Source organism: Dermacentor andersoni, chromosome 11 (assembly GCF_023375885.2).
Source record: "Dermacentor andersoni chromosome 11, qqDerAnde1_hic_scaffold, whole genome shotgun sequence".
NCBI lineage: Eukaryota > Metazoa > Arthropoda > Arachnida > Ixodida > Ixodidae > Dermacentor > Dermacentor andersoni.
The window spans coordinates 6704570-6724186 of record NC_092824.1 but is presented as its reverse complement, the minus strand read 5'-3'; positions in this window follow the sequence as shown (position 1 = coordinate 6724186).

Below are 19617 nucleotides of genomic sequence, written 5' to 3'. Positions count from 1 at the left end.
CCTGCCTCATAATCAGAGCGTTGGTTTCGCACGTAAGACATCATAATGATTTTTTTTTATCTGTAGTGGCTCATCGTATACCATACGGTTAGTGTGATCACCTTTTGTGCCGTAGAGGTTAAGCGCGCCTCGATTTAGGTTGCGCCTAATGGTGCGGCGCACCGCAAAATATGTTTCACCTCTTTGGGATTTGCGGAGAACGGCCAACCGATAAGTCGCAGCTTCCGCGCGGTGACTGTTCACGGATACACAGCGCAAATGAACAGAGGTGTGGTGACGACGTCGGCAAAGAACACAGCCGCCCGCTCGCCTAATCGCCTAACACTGCCAAAACTACCGCAGTAAGCATCTTTATCTAGCGCGGCGAGTTTCTGTTGAAGGCGTACTGTACAATTTTAATTGGCGATAACCGAAACATGCCACCGTTCTCTGCTGCCCCTTTGAGTTGGACTGATCCGAATGTGCGTTGCTTGCAGAAGCGAAACGAGCGCCACTCGGCACGTTGTCGCCTCGAGCATCGTTTGCGCGGTGAAGAATGACGCGTGCATGAAGCTAGCTCACTGCGCAGACGCAACCGCGCAAAACGCGCAAGGGCCTGTACGCGACGTTCTGCACACAAATCGCGTGGGATGATCGGAGACACGCCGGAGCATCATCATCATCAGCAGCAGCCTGGTTACGCCCACTGCAGGCCAAAGGCCTCTCCCATACTTCTCCAACAACCCCGGTCATGTACTAATTGCGGCCATGCCGTCCCAGCAAACTTCTTAATCTCATCCGCCCACCTAACTATCGGCCGCCCCCTGCTACGCTTCCCTTCCCTTGGGATCCAGTCCGCGTAACCCTTAATGACCATCGGTTATCTTCCCTCCTCATTACATGTCCTGCCCATGCCCATTTCTTTTTCTTGATTTCAACTAAGATGTCATTAACTCGCGTTTGTTCCCTCACCCAATCTGCTCTTTTCTTATCCCTTAACGTTACACCTATCATTCTTCTTTCCATAGCTCGTTGCGTCGTCCTCAATTTGAGTAGAACCCTTTTCGTAAGCCTCCAGGTTTCTGCCCCGTAGGTGAGTACTGGTAAGACACAGCTATCATGCACTTTTCTCTTGAGGGATAATGGCAACCTGCTGTTCATGATCTGAGAATGCCTGCCAAACGCACCCCAGCCCATTCTTATTCTTCTGATTATTTCCGTCTCATGATCCGGATCCGCCGTCACTACCTGCCCTAAGTAGATGTATTCCCTTACGATTTCCAGTGCCTCGCTGCCTATTGTAAATTGCTGTTCTCTTCCGAGACTGTTAAACATTACTTTAGTTTTCTGCAGATTAATTTTTAGACCCACTGTTCTGCTTTGCCTCTCCAGGTCAGTGAGCATGCATTGCAATTGGTCCCCTGAGTTACTAAGCAAGGCAATATCATCAGCGAATCGCAAGTTACTAAGGTATTCTCCATTAATTTTTATCCCCAATTCTTCCCAATGCAGGTCTCTGAATACCTCCTGTAAACACGCTGTGAATAGCATTGGAGAGATCGTATCTCCCTGCCTGACGCCTTTCTTTATTGGGATTTTGTTGCTTTCTTTATGGAGCACTACGGTTGCTGTGGAGCCGCTATAGATACCTTTCAGTATTTTTACATAGGGCTCGTCTACACCCTGATTCCGTAATGCCTCCATGACTGCTGAGGTTTCGACAGAATCAAACGCTTTCTCGTAATCAATGAAAACTATATATAAGGGTTGGTTATATTCCGCACATTTCTCTATCACCTGATTGATAGTGTGAATATGATCTATTGTTGAGTAGCCTTTACGGAATCCTGCCTGGTCCTTTGCTTGACAGAAGTCTAAGGTGTTCCTGATTCTATTTGCGATTACCTTAGTAAATATTTTGTAGGCAACGGACCGTAAGCTGATCGGTCTATAAATTTTCAAGTCTTTGGCGTCCCCTTTCTTATGGATTAGGATTATGTTAGCGTTCTTCCAAGATTCCGGTACGCTCGACGTCATGAGGCATTGCGTATACAGGGTGGCCAGTTTCTCTAGAACAATCTGCCCACCATCCTTCAACAAATCTGCTGTTACCTGATCCTCCCCAGCTGCCTTCCCCCTTTGCATATCTCCCAAGGCTTTCTTTACTGCTTCCGGCGTTACTTTTGGGACTTCGAATTCCTCTAGATTATTTTCTCTTCCATTATCGTCGTGGGTGCCATTGGTACTGTATAAATCTCTATAGAACTCCTCAGCCACTTGAACTATCTCATCCATATTAGTAATGATATTGCCGGCTTTGTCTCTTAACGCATACACCTGATTCTTGCCAATTCCTAGTTTCTTCTTCACTGTTTTTAGGCTTCCGCCGTTCCTGAGAGCATGTTCAATTCTATCCATATTATACTTCCTTGTGTCAGCTGTCTTACGCTTGCTGATTAACTTCGAAAGTTCTGCCAGTTCTATTCTAGCTGTAGGGTTAGAGGCTTTCATAGATTGGCGTTTCTTGATCAGATCTTTCGTCTCCTGCGATAGTTTACTGGTATCCTGCCTAACCGAGTTACCACCGACTTCCATTGCACACTTCTTAATGATGCCCACAAGATTGTCGTTCATTGCTTCAACACTAAGGTCCTCTTCCTGAGTTAAAGCCGAATACCTGTTCTGTAGCTTGATCTGGAATTCCCCTATTTTCCCTCTTACCGCTAACTCATTGATTGGCTTCTTATGTACCAGTTTCTTCTGTTCCCTCCTCAGGTCTAGGCTAATTCAAGTTCTTACCATCCTGTGGTCACTGCAGCGCACCTTGCCGAGCACGTCCACATATTGTATGATGCCAGGGTTAGCGCAGAGTAGGAAGTCTATTTCATTTCTAGTCTCGCCGTTCGGGCTCCTCCACGTCCACTTTCGGCTATCCCGCTTGCGGAAGAAAGTATTCATTATCCTCATATTATTCTGTTCCGCAAACTCTACTAATAACCCCCCCCCCTGCTATTCCTAGTGCCTATGCCATATTCCCCCACTGCCTTGTCTCCAGCCTGCTTCTTGCCTACCTTGGCATTAAATTCGCCCATTAGTATAGTGTATTTAGTTTTCACTCTACCCATCGCCGAGTCCACGTCTTCATAGAAGCTTTCGACTTCCTGGTCATCATGACTGGATGTAGTGGCGCAGACCTTTACAACCTTCATTTTGTACCTCTTATTAAGTTTCACAACAAGACCTGCCCCCTCTCGTTAATGCTGTAGAATTCCCGTATGTTACCAGCCATATTCTTATTAATCAGGAATCCGACTCCTAGTTCTCGCCTCTGCGCTAAGCCCCGGTAGCACAGGACGTGCCCGACTTTTAGCATTGTATATGCTTCTTTTGGCCTCCTAATTTCACTGAGCCCTATTATATCCCATGTACTGCCCTCTAATTCCTCCAATAGCATTGCTAGACTCTCCTCACTGGATAACGTTCTAGCGTTAAACGTTGCCAGGTTCATATTCCAATGGCAGCCTGTCCGGAGCCAGTGATTCTTAGCACCCTCTGCAGTGTCGCAGGTCTGACCGCCGCCGTGGTCAGTTGGTTCGCAGCTGCTGGGGACAGAGGGCCGGGGTTTGATTGTTGTGTTCATATAGGAGGTTGTGGCCAAGTACTGCACCAGGGTGGCCAATCCTGCTCTGGTGAGGGAGTGCGATCGGAGACACGCCGGAGCGGCTAGCTTCAAAGAAGCAGTGAATGTTCTCACTCGTACAGGCACGCTCACGCTCGCATTGCTCTCGGCGTATCTTTAGGTCATTCCTGCTGCTGGACTTCTACCCAAAGATTCGATATCTGCTTGGTGTCGGCTATGCACTGTCGCGTGGTCTTTGGTTCTGCGAGAGAGCCGGGAATATTTCTCCCCGCTGTGAAACATCGCTGTGCGTGTCTTAGATAACATTTACCGTAGTGACCCATTTCTTCCTTTTCTAAACAGCACTCGTAAAGAGTCGCAAATTTTTACTTGCCAGTATAGTGTGTACTTCCATTTTGTGCGTAGTTATGTGCAGTGTGTGGCAGATTCTGAATCCGCGCAATCTCATTTTCTGTCCGCATTCCCTTCTCGCAGGTTACACATGCAGCGAATGCCCAGATACTAAAGTGTTCTACGTCGAGAGGAGCTTGGCGTCGTGCAAGAGACACCCGTTGATATGTGGCTGATTCACTAGCAAACTCGCATCTCTGTTGCCACTCTCCATCAAGTGGGATTTTTGACTATTTTTTGTGCTGCTCTGTGGTGTACTAGCTGCCGCATGGACGCTGTGAAGGCTTACTTGCGATTTGCTCTGGCTTTTAGTAGTGAAGGACGTGCTACCTTTTGAGGGAGGTATTTCCTTTTGCTTGCGAGAATGTTTACTAGCCTAACCAAGTGATACGTGCGTACTGGAAACAGCAACGCGAACACAGGCGGACAACGGACGACAAAATAGGTAGGAGCACACACGAGCGCAAGTTCAGCTAAGTTTATTGTTGAAGACAGGGGTATGAAAGACGCTGGTCAACTTGACAAAGGTAAAGAGCCGTGCATGCGTGGTAGAAACAGCCACAAGCGACAAGAAAAAAAATATGAAAAAGCCATGTCACGTAGAATAAACGTGCGTGAAAAACGAGAACTATCGGACAAATCTTTCGAAATCGAAATATTTGTCCGATGAGTGATACTACCCAACGAGAAATACTCTTGAGAACTGCAAGTCTTTCCCACTAAGGGCAACAGATAACTTGGTTATGCATTTGTTTCGTTTGTGATCAATAAATATTGCTTCTGGAACTCCTCTGGTGTTGAGGTATAGAGCACAAAGAACGGTTGTTTGATCACAAAGACCAGAACACAAGAGGACTTATGGAAGAATTATTTATTGATCACGAAGAAAAATTCATAAGCAAGATTTCTGTGACCCTTAGTGCGAAAGAGTTGCTGCAGTATTTCACGTTAATATCACTTACAGGACAAACCTTTCAGTTTTCATGTGTCTTTTTTTTTTTGTTCTTGACGCACATGTTTGTTCTACAGGACATGTCTTTCGGTCCTTTTTAGTTCTGCCGGGCTGTTTCTGTTGCGCATCCATGGCATTTTCTTTGTGAAGTTGGCCAATGTGTTTAAAATCTTTGTCTTCACAAATAAACTTCTAGTTGAGTCAGCGTTCATGTGTGTACCTTAATTTATCCTTCTCGTTTCTGTTTGGGTGGTTGTCAAATATAAATGTACACCGAATTGGCGAAGTGTCCATAGAATTGATACACGAAATATTGGCGCTGTTTATTTCAGGAAGAACGCTATAGGGTCTTATCTTCTCTGTTTTTAACACTGATGTACATTTTTCTAGATCAACTTCAAGGAGTCCCCTGAGGAAGCCAATAAGAGTGATGGTAACTTCATTTGTGTGAGATTTATCAATTTCATCCATTCAAGGCATGACATGTCACAAGCCTGTAGGTATGCAAGTATTCGTACGTTGTAAACATACTAAGCTCTAGTTTTCGGTTCTCATGACGCTGCTTTGTACTGTGCTGCATTCTCCAGGTGCAGGAACCTTCTGTTATGCCGTCAGTGCATGGGCTCTTTTTGTAAATATTGGAGAAAAAATTGTCTTGAGCTTAAATATGCATGTATATCACTTGTAATTTCTTTTCAACACGGGTGCTGTATCTCCCTCCGTCTTTGTTACTGCTTTGTCCCAATTTTTTTGCAACATTTATGTATTTTATGCAATAAAATTCTGGTAGCATTTTAATAACATTTTACCTGCGCAATTGAGGTCATTGGTTTTTCGTATAGGCATTTATTTGCGTTTTTCACTCTCTCACCAATCTGGCTGTCCAGTCATTGAAACCTTTTCCCATCCTTTATGACGATTTCTGGGGTACTTGATATTGCAAGTGCTGGTGACCATCTATTTGGCTCTTTGGAATTGTGTTAGCCGTGTGTTACTACCAATTTTCTGTGCTAAATAATTATGTTTGCTGCGTATAGTGAAAAATAGTTGCTGCGTATAGTGAAAAAGGCCCCAAAAAGTGCTCTAATTAGCTTTGTGCAAGTCCAGAAAAATTAACAGAAAATGAGCTCACTAAATTGAGGAAATACCACCAACAAACTCTTATGTACCTCAATTTAAAATATACAAATGGTGTACTGTTCTTGCAAACCTGGCTCGTCAGAAACGATTCAGGTGTTCACTATGCCAGACAATTTTCTAAATGATGTCTCATCAATTAATAGCTAAGTTGAGTGATGTTTTATAAAATAATTGGGCAACCTGACAATATATACATCTCGAAGACAAAAAGCTCAGACAAGTCTACTTTGGTGCTTCATTAAATTTTAATCGCGGTGAAAGACGGGTGCTAAAGCTTGTATATATTTACGTGAAGTCATTTGTTTCAAGTCTGTTATTTTGCCTTTTCAAAATCAGCCGTAACTGTACCTGTGGTGGGTTAGTGTGCGAAATATTTTAATGTAACGTATTCAGATGTCTTGTGTGTGTTCACACGCAAGCAGCTTCAAGTATTCATGTGTTCAAAGTTGTTTGTTAAAAGGGTATGCTTAAGCCCTGCCTTTTGAGTTGCTTTGCCTTCTAGTCATAAACTTAAGTCGCAAGGGAAGACCATAATGATCGTTTTGATTTAATTCATATGTATAGGTTTTTTCAGATGTATTTACACTGTTAAGAGTGCTGTAGGTATTAGCCTATGTCTCCAGGTTCGATGTAGTGGCGCCTTATGTACTGTAATGTTTCATGGGCACGCATCTTTATTATAAATAAAGGTACTTCAAATTGATCAGTCTCTCAGCAGCAGCATGCCTGTGCAGATAACAGCAGCATGCCTGTGCAATTTCGGATGGCTCGGGAAGCGGCAGTTGCCATAGCCACAATTCCTTTTCAATCTTGAAACAAGGTCACCCAGCCCATAGATAACCGCTGCCGGTGCATGATTGTCGGCTGCCCGCCACTGGTAGTTAATCCCGCGATCGCACTTCCCTGTTAACCGTGCAGATTGATCGCCTTTAAACCAACGCGCCTACTTTACAGCTTGGTCTTGAGAACACGCGCAAAAGCCGCAACTGTGACGACACGCTGAAGCCACCCGGTCACCCGGCGCAGCCACCGAACGACGCCGCGTGACTGCTATCTCGGCCAACGCCTTGCGTTTCTCGCTACTTCCGGAGCGTTACTAAAGAAGGAGAGGTGCGCATGGACACAGAGGGTGCCCCTCTGTGATCCAGCGTATTTTATGTGCATGTTTAAATGAAAAACGCTGGATCACAGAGGGGCACTCTCAGCTGTAGGTATGGCTTGAGTGCCGCATGCCTTCATTTCTATCGTTTGAACTGCGTATCGGCGCCACCGAGCCGTGTGTCACCAGTTTATGCACTGTGCGGGATACTAACGTCTGGCTCTGCGAACTCCGTCAGAGCGTTCACACGCACACCAGTGACCTACATACACCGATGATCTGAGGTAAGAACTTTTACCATACAGAAAGGCATTCAACATGTGCCCTTACTTTCACAGACGGGTTTGTACGTCCCACAATATTTTGTGTGGCTGGGCTGAGAAAATGAGTGGTTGAATGACTGGACTGGCTTGCTATTCTGTTCACGTTAACGTAACGTAACGTAAACGTAATGTAACTTTTTAACGTAACGAATAAATATAAACTTGATAAAATTCCACGCCTCGCTTTAAGGCTTTATTATAATACGTTTCGGCGGCATGACTCCCCCTCAGAGCTTAAAATTGCCAATCTACCCTCTCTAGAATCTATAACTTCCCTCGAAAGACTAAAATATTCCGCAATACGTGGCTTTGGTGCGTGCCAACGTTTCAGGGCAATTTAAGCCACTATATATATTAAGAGTCGGCAATTTCACTCGTTCGCCATCAAATTGTAAATTTCCACATGTCCAGGCCCCGGTGGTGGCATTTCAATGGTGTCGAAATGTGATAATCCCTGAACAACCAAACACACAAAAAAAATTAAAATGCTACAGAAAGTCATAATTAAAGCCGACTCTTCTACGACGACATCCTTAATAGCTCAAGTACTGTTTCGGGACGTTAAATCTGAGCAGTTAAGGAGACGTTGCCGTATGCCTTTTTTTTTTTTCATAGTATTTAATCGCAATCTCAAAATCGCGCACACGAATATTCAACATTGAAGGAACCTTTTTTCTTTGGCAGGAACATTGTCATCCAGGAATATTTCTACGGTGAATTCAATGACCCTCTACAAAGTTGAACGTGTAATAGGAAAGACGGTAAGAACCCCTCCTTAATCTTAAAAGTGTTACATCGTTATTTTTTTTTGTGTGTGTGAAAAGCGTCCATTGAAGAGAAATCGTATGCTTACATCTTTGATGTAAAAAAAAAAAAAAAAAACATTCCGCAGGTACATTTAAGACTGCTTACTTGTTGGAATGCGAAAGCATAATATTCGCTTAGGAGAAACGTTTTCGATTTATGTTTTCGACATGCGTTCGTCTTTCTGCTGAATCGGTGTGCGTGTTTGCCTATACGATACCCACAGACCAGAAACAGTCGGTCCATTTTTCTGCATAACGATGATTTTTTTTTTTGCTTTCCCTTGCTTCGTTTTCTGAGGCGTCCTTCCATGGGCGGCCACGTTTCACAGCTGCCGCTGAGGTGGACGCTTCGGAGAGCATCCCAGTAGACACAGCACCAATGAAATTCGAAGGCAGCGACGTGACGTGTGCAACGACGCACGCACTAGACACATCCCGTTTTATACTCATGATTTAGCGCCGAGAGGGCATCGCGTTAGACACAGTAGACAAAGCACCGATGAAATCCGAAAAGAAGTGACACGTGGGAGGTAGTGGCGGAAGCAGTGAGTGACGTGTTCCATGGCGCGCGTACTAGGCACACCTTTACTTAATCATAACCGTGGAGCCACAGTGGCGTTGGGGAAGCGTGCTCGTCATGCTCCCTGGAGGCCCGGTCCCGTTCGATTACCACCCAGAACGAAATGTACGAAATTTTCGTTTCAATTCCATGAAGGCACCTTCTCTACAGAAACCTGCCTGAACAATTTTACGCCAATCCGAGCATTTTGACGTGTTTTTGCTCTTCGCGTCGTCAACCATTTTCGGTACCATATTTCGGTCACACCGCCGCTGACAACACCGGATTTTCGCGTAATGGGGCATATAATGTTTTCGCATTAAAACTTATTTAAACAGTTCATGGTATGCACTGCTTCACTAGTAGGGCTAGCGTTGTCAGTTCATACGCGTTCCGTTAGTGCACGGCCTGAAATCTGTCGAACTTCGCAAGACCGCAGCTTTCTTTCAACAGAAGTTCCTTTGTCCGCGACCGCTTCTAGTCTTTCTTGCAGTGATTAGGGGTGAAATACTAATTCATGTAAGGGCACCTTAGCACTTGACCTCCTGTCCTCTTGCTCAGCGCTGCGTCGTTCGGCCTTTCCCGGCGTGGCGAGACTTCAATTATAGAAGCCACTGCCTAAGTCGCAGCTGGTCCAGTAAATGGCTGGTTCTTCATTGTGTCTTGTCTTTTATGCATAGCGCAATTTGTGGTCACCAACAAGTGAAAGACTTGAGAAATAAAACAAGGTATTTGCACTTTTATGACGACATTTTGTTTTGTTCGAGGAAAAATTACACTCGTTAGTGCGATGGGCCACCTGAAAACAATATTATGCAGCCGACCACTAAGTAATAAAGGATAATAATAAACACCACTAGTCCACGAATTTTTACTTTATACTGGCTGACCACTGAATGTACAAGGCCTGATTTCCTTCCTCACTAGATAATTTTACGCGAAGAGCCTTTCTCGAGAATATCTCATTTTGTTATAATGTTCAATTGTGCATATAGCGCCTTAACTGATTGGTTGCAAAATACAAATAAAGCTCTTTGTTTAGCTACTCATAAATCAAGAAAAATGCCGGCATCTGATTAAATTTCGCGGTGGCCAGAATAGCACCCTGAGCGACATGCGAGCAACTCCCCAATTGGATTCTAACGTAGAATACCGCTGCAATGTCCCGGCTACGACACTGTGCTTGTGCATCCGGCTACTTGTTCGAACTAGTGACTGTGTGAAGGTGCCCACGCAACGATTTCTCACCAAACGAATGTCGGTAGATGCTTATCAAATAAGTATTTCAGTGTCCTAAAATGGCCGTCCTTCCCAACATATCGGGCATTTCATGAAAGTTGTTTAAAAACATGGAAGCTGCAATATTAAGTGATTTCCACCAGATTACTTTTACCGCAAAGGTGCACATTAGTACGTCAAATGAAAGATCATCACGCAGATTAGACTAACCCTTTAGTCAGAACAGACGAGCTACTGGTCTCAGTGCAAGAATTGAGCCTAATCTTAGGTGCTCATAAGCGCTTCAAGAAAGTCAAAACTTCACGACGATTTTTCCAACGTAATGAATTCAGTCCAGCACTGCGCGCACACACGCACACGCACACATGCACGCACACGCACACATGCACGCACACGCACACATGCACGCACACGCACACATGCACGCACACATGCACGCACACATGCACGCACACATGCACGCACACATGCACGCACACATGCACGCACACATGCACGCACACGCACACGCACACGCACGCACACGCACACACACACGCACGCACACGCACACACACACGCACGCACACGCACACACGCACGCACGCACACGCACACACGCACGCACACGCACGCATGCACGCACACGCACGCACGCACACGCACGCACGCACGCACGCACGCACGCACACGCACGCACGCACGCACGCATGCACGCACGCACGCACGCACGCACACACACACACACACACACACACACACACACACACACACACACACACACACACACACACACACACACACACACACACACACACACACACACACACACACACACACACACACACACACACACACACACAACGAGAAAAGCGTTATCGAACTGCCAATGAACGCGTCTGTTAACCCTTAGAAGACGCATATAAGTGACGTGCCTCAGTGACGATCTCACGTGCCTCAGCACGCGAGATCGCATCTTGATAAGGACGCTCACTTTTTGGCCCTCCAATGGTAAGGCGCCCGACGGTAACACGGTGAGGCTTGCTCTTAAAGTTCTTAAAAGGAAGCATTCGCTCGAGGCAAACACGAATGCCGAGTATTGAAGTACATGTAAAACGCAGAAAGCTTCCATGAGACGAACACTCGACCGATTTGAATGAAATATCCTTCATTTGAGAGAAATAGTTAAACTCTGATCACTGTAGTAAACAGAAACCTAATTTAAAGTATGACGTGTTTTACAAAAATTTCGAAAATTCGTAAGTTTACGTATATATAAGCACGAAGTTTATTAATCCCTGACTCCGCACTAACAGTACATATAACAGTTCTCTCAACGGCATTTCATGTTTGGTAAATCAGTGTAAAGCTTAACGTGAAATAGTTACATTATCTATTCAAGGGTTTGAGGGGAGTGCAAGTCAGAAATTGTGGATTTCAAAGTGGCGTACAATACACAGGGTGTCCCACGTAACTTGTGGCAAACCTTAAAGATATGCAAATGCCATGTAGCTGGGCAGAACCAAGTTAACACATTGTTTACCGTCGCTTAGAGAGACATTATTTTGATCCCGCCTAATTAAATAAGTAGTCTTAATTATTCAGCCTCTAAAATAATATAATTAAATGAAAATTATCAATGAGACAATTGTAGAGCTACATGGAAAACTCCCAGTGCAGCTTTATGTTGCTCAATACGAGCTACATAAAAGTTTTTCCCAGCGTGAAAGAAGCCCGCAAATACTTGCTAAATTGCCGCGCGACTGGCCGCTCGAGGCACTATACTCTTTCATGCTCGGAAAAACATTTTTATGTCGAGGCACCAGTTTTACTTTTTCATGGTCCGGCTATGGTCCGGCGGGTGAAGGGGCGTGGAGGAGGGGTTGTTGAATTCTTTTGGATATTTGAGCGTGGTAGGCCGGGCGCACTCCGTTATGGTTCTGACGGGGGAGGGGGAAAGGAGGGGATGTTGAATTCCTCTTGGCTACTTGAGGGTGGTAGGCCGGGCGCGGTCCGGCATGGTTCTGTGTTTATCGTGAATATAACCTCACGGCAGGCTTCCTTTGGAATGATTTGGACTGTCGTTTTTGTTGAAAGAATTCCGGTTCCTTCGAATGATCCGTGTCTTCCGAGTTTTCTGCTAGGGGGTTTCGCTGTGTCATCTGTCTTGTCTCTGTGTCATATCATCAGCTCTGTCATCGTTGCGTTGCTGAGGTGGGGAGGGGGAGGGTGGTCTCTTCATGGCTACGCAAAGGTGGTCGGCTGGGCGCGGTCCCAGATTAGTTTCTTTTTTTTTGGTTGTGCTTAAATCGGGAATATAAACTGACGGCAGGTATCCTTTGGAACGGTTTAAGCTGTATTAGGTGTTTTGTATATACCACGACTCCAACGACAGGGAAAACACGGGGAAGGCGGGAGATGAAAATTCAAGACGACATATATGTCGCTTTGAAGAAGACAAGTCCATTTGTCGAAACTTTGGATTTTGCTTTCCCCTTGTTCTCGTTTTGCTCATCGACTCCAACAACAGTTGTTTTTGTTTGTTGGTCTGAGAATTTCAGTTTCTTCTAAGGCAATTTAATGGTCCTCAACTCCTGAGTGTTCAAGTAAGGGAATTCTTTGGAGAACTTTCTGACATCGTTCTTGTGTTGCTTCATACTTTCGGTCAGGTTTCTACTTTGGCCAATGTATGATGCCTGACAGTCGGAGCATTTGATTTTGTAGATGACACCTTGAGCTCTCTCTCTTCTCTTGGTGAATGGTCCTTGGGTTTCGGTAGGAGATGGTTTGTTCTGTTAATTGGTATGTGCGTGACCATTATGCTTTCTTTAGATTCTGCTGATGGCTTCATTGGTATCTGGAGAAAGATACCTGGGAGGATACCTGGGGAGATATATTCGTTTTCGGGCAGTTAGAGGGGGGGTTCTGAGAGCTGTTTCGAGGTTAGTTTCTTTTTTCTTCCGGATTGCTTTTCGTATGAAATGTTTGGGGTAACCTTTCTTTCGGAGTTTGGCGAAAGCAGTTTGTCTTTCTTCTGTACGCCTCCAAAGTGCAATGCATTTTGTTCTTTTTAACCCGGCGTGGTTGCTCAGTGGCTAAGGTTGGGCTGCTGAGCACGAGGTTGCGGGATCGAATCCCGGCCACGGCGGCCGCATTTCGATGGGGGCGAAATGCGAAAACACCTGTGTACTTAGATTTAGGTGCACGTTAAAGAACCCCAGGTGGTCGAAATTTCCGGAGTCCTCCACTACGGCGTGCCTCATAATCAGAAAGTGGTTTTGGCACGTAAAACCCCATAATTTTCTTTTGTTCTTTTTATTGAAGTATTTATTACTGACGTTTTGTGGCTTGCAGGGTGATTTGAATTATAGTGTAGGTAGCGACGTGTATGTGTTGGTTTCCGGTAGAGTGAGAAATTTAAACCGTCAACTGTTTGGACCATTCGAAGAAACCAAAATTCTTACAAGCGACACGAACCAACAAACATGAAAGTCTAAACGGTTCCAGAAAACCTACCGTCAAGTTATATTCACAATAAGCAGAGAACCATCCCGAGCCTACCCGGCCTGCCACCCTTAAGCAGCCAAGGAGAATTCAACTCCCCCTCCTCTATCCCCCCTCCCTTGCCAGTACATGAAAGCTTAAAAGTTCGCGCCTCGACATCTCCGTCAGCATGCCCCCACCCCCCCCTGAAGACGGAGTGGAGTTGTTTTCGAAACGTTGGTAAAATAAACCTACTTTTTGGTTGGAGCCACTTGATAGTCATAACATTCGAAGATATTTGTTTTTCACTCTAAAGGTTATGCAGGCATTGTTAGTAGTGTCCTAATTACTGCAGGCATTTAAGTAGCCAGTCTATGTAACTTCAGATTTAAGATAGTCGTTTGGATCTTAAATTTCAGGAACCGAGAAGTAACGTTTACTGCGGGGCGAAATATTCAGCGATGATATTTGAAGTCCATAATATTACGCACTACTCAGTCGCTTATCTGCTATACTAGAGTGGACAGGCCAAACACCTCAGTGGCGTGACGACAATGACAAACTGTTAGATATCGTTCTTTTTTTCAAATAATGTTATGTAATGATTAGCGGTATCGAGTACTGACAGCATTATTCTTGTGTTAGGTGCTGCTTTTGCTCCTCATGGAAATAATTTAGAAATGACACCTTCGGTGCTGTTGCAATACCAATCATCAGTAGCTAAAAAAAGAAAAGCAAGTCTCACGCTAAGGATGAATTCGCTTAAAGCGAGGCTCATATTTGTGCAGGAAAAACATTAGTGGCCACTGCAACGTGCTTTTCATAGTTAACGGGGCATATCACCTCATTATTGTGTTCTGCTTAAACGGTTCTGCAACAGTGGTCTTTGGACGCTGAATGATGCCTTAGCCACACGTGCACTTCAGAACCACTGTTGTCTTTTTGTTTTTGAGAAAAGTTCCCTTGCTGTTTCTTCTCGATGCAACCTTTGTCAGAAAAAAAAAAGCACTGCACACATACGTGTTTTCATATTCCTTTTCTTTATGACATGCAAGCCCTCAAAACACGATCCGAAGTATCAGCGAAAGTGAAAAACTTGTGCCGTGTGCCTGTGGAGAAGGAATATCTGCATTTTCTGCCATTGTGCTTGAGCGTTAGAGTGGCGGCCGCTGAATCTTCGCCATTGTGTAACGAGTGCATGAACTCTCGTAGACAAAGTTAGCTACTAAATGGCAAACGTAAAATTGCAGATGTTACCGAGCTGCCTAGTCGTGTAAGCCTACGGTAAGGAATCCATATCAGGGTGTCTACTTGAACTGAGCAGCACAGGGAATCCGGTCATAATTTCACATGTATTATAAGGCACAACTCTAAACAACAATGTTTATATTGATTAAGTGCTCTGCATTTTACTAACCTAACTTGGTTGGTGCTAAAGAAACGCTAAGACGACCATGGGCAAGCTTTCTATTTTTTTTTGAAGGAGAATTTGGAAGAATAAACGTTTCTCAATGCTAAATATGCCTATTGTTCTTCCGCGTGTGTTGTCTATTGAATATTCTTCGCAAGCACAGATCGTGACAAAGAGCCTGTATTGTCTATTTCATAAAAAAGGTTTCCTTCTGAAGTGGAATGACTGCCCCATATGGGAAAGCACCTTTGAGCCAAGACAGAACCTAAATCAGAAGTGCTTGGCTTCTTTCAACAAGCCTCCGAGACCTGCACACCGGCGACTGGAGGCAGCGTCAGCTAACTTTCTTTGTGCGGTACAGCGGAAGCTGAGCAACGCGAAGAATAGTGGAGGAAGACTTGTAGTACACAACTTTGAGCTGGACATCTTCAGGTGGGCTTTCGCACACAGAGGAAAAAAATTGAAACGAGGTTGGCTGCAGTGTGAAAAAAAAAAGACTTTGACCGTCTGCCCCTGCCGGATGATTGGTTTCAAGCGAAAAACAAGTTGGGCGACGTTGTTTCCATCTGTTTTCCCCTTCGAGTGAGAGGCTGGCTACGGCTTCAAAAGTCGTCAGTCTTCACCAGCGGGTGTCCTGTAGAGTCTCTGCACTTATTTTTCCTTTCACAGAGTGTACGTTAAATTTAATCAGACTGCACATAATTGTGTTCATCTATTTCTTTGTACTTGAAGCACTTGTGGGGATAAACATGTGCACTTTTGCAAACGAAGAGGTGTGGCTTTCAGTGTCAGATAGCATGGTTGTGATGAACATTGTGAGGGCTACTGCAGTCGACATACTCCACGAGACCTCTTTATTAAACAAGACGTACCGCGACGCCCTTTTAGTTCGCACAAGCAAGGGCAACGAACACATAGAGCTTTGCTCCGGTATAGAAGACAGGTTAAAAGCCTTTTGCAAAGTTGTTTCCAAAAGATGTAAACAGCTAAACGGTCAAAAGAAACGGGAATACTTAGCGAAAGTCAGCAGTCTAAAGTTCCGTCTGCCTGCTGCCCAAATGGCAACATTTCAGCCTGAAGTTATCAAACAAGAAAAAGTCGATTCTCTTCAAGAAGCCAAGAAAAGAGACGAAGACATCAAACTCCTGAAAGCAAAAATAGAACACTTGGAGACCGCAATAAAGGCTCGTGAAGATGAGTGCACTGTCTTACGTTCAACGATGGAAAGCCTAGAAACTGCCCTTGACCGACGCAGCAGCTACCTCAACACTGGCAAAATAATTAAGTCAGGAAGCAGAAAAAATGACAAAAGAAAACTCACAGCCCTTGGCCCTACTACATATGAGGTCCTCGAAGAGGTCTTGCAGAGCTACGGGCTGGAGCTTAAAGAAGCGACTGTCGTAGACAGTAAAGGTTCACTCCACAGAATAACCATGGAATCGGATACAGTGGCCGTGCACTTAGGAGTAAGGCATTCTTTTCAGAGAAAAGGCTCACATAATTTTGATTCTTTGTCCCCAGAAGACAAAAAACTTGTGAGAGAGCTAGTCTGTCTCCTTGATGATCACTTTATTAGTGACACAGTGTGGCAGGAGCTGTGTAAATGCTTGCCTAATTTGCCTTCGCCTCTGCTTCTTCGCTCGTTTAGGGAAAAGCTTGACTTAAAGTCAGACATATTCCGAACACCGGGAGACTCCACTGGAGCTCTAGTTTCGTTTTGCGAAGAATTGGCGAAAGCGATCCGACAGCTGGCAGAAAGAGAGAACGCATCAGTAGCGGGCTTAGCAGGTCATCAGCTCATCGTGAAGGTAGAGGGTGACGGTTGTAAAATAAGCCGCCGCACCTCATGGACAACACTTTCATTCGTTTTAATAAGACGGGGACAGAGAATGCAGTCTCACAAAATGCACAGGCTGCTAGTGCTATCAGAGGCGCCTGAAAACTATTACGCTTTAAGGACTGCATTTGCTGATGTTCTGAAAGAAGTTAACCAAACGGCGAAGCAAGGGTATATAAAGGTGGACGACATTAACGTTGATCTTACAGTATGCCTAGGAGCCGACCTAAAATTTCCCCTTATTGTTCTTGGACTTCAATCTGCATCCTCTAAATATCCTTGCCCATTCTGTTTTGCCACCGAGAGGGAACGATCCAGCCCTTCTTTGCCTCTGTCGCACTTCAATGATCTGTGCGCCAGAACATTGGACAACTTCAAAAAGGATTGTGACTCCTTGTCACATGGAGTCCAACATGAACCACTTCTTCAAATGGAGCCAGCCCTGGTCGTACCAGATATATTGCATATGAAAATAAGGATAGTCGATCGCCTCCTGCAGTCGTTGGTTTTAGAATTTGAAGACTTTGACCTAGCCACCCAAGTGAACGACGTTGAAGCATCCAAAGACCACCATGTTCAATGCTTGGTGCGCCTTGTGCGAAGTTGTGGGGTGAAGTTTGATGTTTGGAACGATGAAAAAAAGGGACTATCAGCCTCATCACTAACTGGATGCGATTCGCAATTATTGCTGGAACGCCTACCCGAGAAACTTCAAGGAAAGCTTCACAAGGAGTCCGAGTCAGAAGTTTTGAAATTGTGGCACATCATCTGCATGACTTTCAACTATTACTCTCACGGCTGCTCAAGGAATGACATTGAAGACGAAACAAGACAATTTTTGAAAACATTTGTTAACCTTGGTTCTTCTGGCCGTAGAGGGTACGGATGTGCACGGGTCACACCCTACATACACATTTTTGCTCATCACTTGATGGCAAAGCACGAAAGATTCATAAATTTGAGTTGGTTCTCCAGTCAAGGCTTAGAAAAGAAAAATGACATTTTGAAGCATATTCACCACACAAGAACTAACAAATGTAACTCTGCTGCAGATGCTATGAAACTGGTGAAACGGCAAGAAGACCATACTGCTGCAAGGTGTGTTCGTGCATATACCAAATCAGATATCGACTACTGGTACGAGGGTGGCATAGAGTTGAACAGAAAGAAAAGAGCAAGGCAGGCAGAGGAAAAGCCGGGTACAAGCGCTGGAACACCAAACTATAGTAGTATGACGGCTGGTGAGCTTCGCACTGAACTAGGTGCGTTAGAGGTCCATACATCGGCGAAGTCTGTCACAGCTCTGAAGAAGTTGCTGAGCAGACGCCTCGGACGTCTTGTGTAGCAAATGATGTAACTTCACGTCGTGCAAGTTTGAGCCTTGAAGTCGTGGAACACTAGGTCAAAACACTTCGGCAAAAGTTAGAGCATCTTTTTGACGTACTGCTGCACGGCACCACGCTGGAAACTCTCTCTTCTCCGTAAGACTGTCTGATCTCTGCGGTGGTGCGTGGATGAGAGCTCACAGGGCACCGGAAAAACGGAAAAAACAAACACCAAACTTTTTCACTTGTGCAATAAATCTCATATAGGCAAGAACGGCTTGGCCTGTCTTCACACCGCTAAGAAACGTGCAGCAGTCCAAACGTACTTCATAAGAAAAACATCAGGGCAACACAGCAGCCTTAAAGTTATTGTTGTTTGAAACAGACTGTGATGCTGTTTACTGCCAGTCCAGTCAGGTATGAAACTGCTCACAAATTATTTCAAACGTTCTTGCAGCAGCTGCTAACTAGAACACTAACTTTAGGAGCAGGTAAATGGCTAATAAACCAATGGCAAACCAAAATGGCCTCACTGTTACCAAAGTTAAAGCCCTCGCTATGCCATGAGCAAGAACTTGTATTTACCACGAACGCTTGCTTATAGCAGAGGCCTCCCATCGTAGCACACTGTTGTTAACGCCATAAAGTGCAGAGGTTAGAAGTGTGCTCGAATCGTTTATGAACAGCACATGAACTAGCAGCTGGAGACATTGCCATATACGCAGAGGAGAAAATGTATGTTCAACCATACATCCTTGACTCGCAAGAGAACAATGCCACCAACTGTGGGGATGTCTGCACCGTACAAATGAAAAACGGAATTGTCATATCTAGTGTGTATATATATCTCCAGACACATTGGGCCCAAGTGCATTATCGAGAAGTTCATGACCGCGCACTTTGCATGGGTTAGCCTTGATCATATTACCCCTGTGATCATCATTGGAGACTTCAATGCGGACATTTCGAAACCAGACAAGAAATGATTCAGGAAGCTTGTGCCAGAGTTTGGTTTGAAGTGCCACACCAATCTAAGTCACTCAACTAATAAATAACGGTCGTCTATGGATTTAACTTTGACCAAGATTTTGTATAAGGTTTTAACCGAACCAATAAATACAGATCACAATAATAAAGCAGTCGTCACTACCATTATCAAATGATGAAAATAAATACATGTCCCCTTGTCTAACCAGTGTGATGAGTTGCAACTTAGCTGGTCATCCACCTTCACAGAGTCGAATGACCCCTATTTTTTTCTTTTTGCTTCGATTTGAGTTTCGCAAAGAAATAATGCTTAAACACCGTGTCATTAGTCCTTGTCTCTGCGGATATAAATATTGCTTCAAATCGCTATACCCCATTTGTCTGCGAGAGTAGGGCCAAGCAAGGAAATGCTCGCGCGCTCGCCCAAACATATACATACAAACACACAAACAGCACTCTCTCTTTTTC